The 2,136-nt window shown below is 34.0% G+C and overlaps 1 protein-coding gene across 1 annotated transcript in view; it reads left to right on the top strand.

Moving 5' to 3' along the window:
• LOC110036973 (synaptotagmin-3-like) overlaps window positions 1-1,681 on the top strand; it is a gene marked incomplete at its 5' end in the record, with an annotated part of 7,693 nt that extends 6,012 nt beyond the window's left edge. The window contains one exon of the mRNA XM_020741538.1: window positions 1,334-1,681. The remainder of the gene's footprint in view (window positions 1-1,333) is intronic.
• Between the last annotated feature and the right edge of the window lie 455 nt (window positions 1,682-2,136).

Here is a 2,136-nt window from a genome sequence, read left to right as displayed (position 1 = left end):
AAATCGCCCACCGTCTCTCCGTCCTTCATGCGAATTGCCTCGAAGTGAGTCCTCAAGGTCTGCACTTTCGCCTCCTTGACTCGCTCCACGCCGACGTGCATCGTCTTCAGTGTCTCCCATGCTAGCTTGGCGGAATCCTTCTCTGCCACTATGAGAAGAACATCCTCCGGTAGCGCTTGATAGATGGCAGCGAGAGTCATTCTATCCTTATGCTCTTCGACCTCGTTTTGCTCTACGGCGTCCCACACTCCTTGAGCTTGTAGGTTCACACGCATTTTCAACGCCCACACCGAGTAGTTACTCTTTGTGAGTAACGGATAAGAAAGCGTTACGTTCCCTTCTCTTCGTTGTTGCCATATCTCCTATGATAGTTTTGCTCGGTGACGACATGTCCTTCGGCTTAGGCTCTGATACCAAATGTTGGTTCCAATTTAATGGATCGCTAAATGATAAATCGAAAAAAAAAATGAGATTAGACTTTTGGGAATTCTCTTTTTATTATTTTGAAGGAGTGAAAAGATACAAATCTAGAGTGTGTTTTACAATGCAACACAACACTCAATTTATATTAACTAAGATATACCGAAACAAAAAAGGAAACATACACAGTAAAGATAAGAGAATTAAGTGTCATCAATTTGCGCCTATTTGAATTGATTACACATATTTGAATTTTGAATTTGAATTTTAAGATTCAAATTCAAAATTAATGCTATTGTCATGTCTCCTATATTTAATTCAAAATTAATGCTATTATCATATCTCCTATATTTATTCCACTAATCAACTCATGCCTATTATGAACCCGCTAATTGTGTAATCAATTCAAATTACCAATTCAAGATTAGTCTCACATTATCTTTGATTCTTTCGTTAAGCAAACGAGCAAGACATGAATAATTTTTTGAGCTTGATTAATAGATCAGTCAAACACTGACAAACTTTTGTATGATTGTGTTTGGCTCATTTTGGCATGAATTAGTTAAATAATTATTTTTATAAAATTTTATATTAATTTTTTATGTTGTATTTAAAAAAAATATTAAATTTTAATATTTTTAAAGTCATTCGAGCGAATTTTGAGCCAAACATAAGCCAAAACAAACAAACAACAAATTCGCATCTAGCAGAACATGAGCATGCTATCCACGAGCCATTTCAAATACGAGCTTATTTCAAACTAAAAAGTTTTGAACACACTGAACCTGAACAAATATTGAGCACACTGAAGCACTTTTCCCCCAAAAAAAAAATGCATACTCAGCATCTTCATTTTCAGCAGAATACATTGATTTATTCTATTACTGAACTTGCTGCTTATGGTAAGCTGCAGTAAGGTTCTCATTCAGCTGCTCCGACATACAGCCTCCGAAGATTGAAAAATAAGATTTTGAAGCTGGAGCTAAATGGTTGTGATGAAGCTGATGGCGATCCTGGGTGTAAATTTCTTCTGTGCCTTTATGTAAATAATATATAGTTTTTGTTCTTTAGTTTCGTCTTAACAAATTTCCCTTTCAGATATCTGTGATTATTATGGGCAGAAGTTGTATTGCCAGAGATGTCATCATATTGTACATATGAATGTAACACCACTGTCCAGTTTTCAGGTGTAATTAACAAAAGTTGTGAGGATACTGGAGCAGGTTTTACATTCACATCACACAATTCTTATTTATTTACATCTCTAATACCTAAATTTTTATATTTATTTGCACGTATAACACTCGAATCCTTAACATCATGTCATAAATATCACTATTAATAACTTCTAAAATATATGTTCTTTATGCATATTTGGGTTCATAGCACTAAAGTGTTATAAATTTTGTGTGTTCTTATATCTTATACCTCACACCTTCCGCTATCGCGTTGCCGGGCAGAAAATTTTTATAACTTTTTTGAAAATTTTTCTCAAATATTTATTGTCTAGATAATTTTCGAATGAACGGATGAAATTGTTGGAAAATTGAGGGTAACTAATATGTCATCAAATTGTCGTTGGCACGAATTTTGAATTGATAAACACAAATCTAGGAGCATTTCTTAGCAGGAAGCATTCAAATTGAAATTAAAAATCATTCAGAATTTTTATTTCAATAAAATGACTCGATGAGATGAATCCAATGGCACCAAAAT

Source organism: Phalaenopsis equestris, unplaced genomic scaffold (assembly GCF_001263595.1).
Source record: "Phalaenopsis equestris unplaced genomic scaffold, ASM126359v1 Scaffold213476, whole genome shotgun sequence".
NCBI classification, from domain to species: Eukaryota; Viridiplantae; Streptophyta; class Magnoliopsida; order Asparagales; family Orchidaceae; genus Phalaenopsis; species Phalaenopsis equestris.
This window is presented reverse-complemented; position numbering and strand designations above follow the sequence as displayed.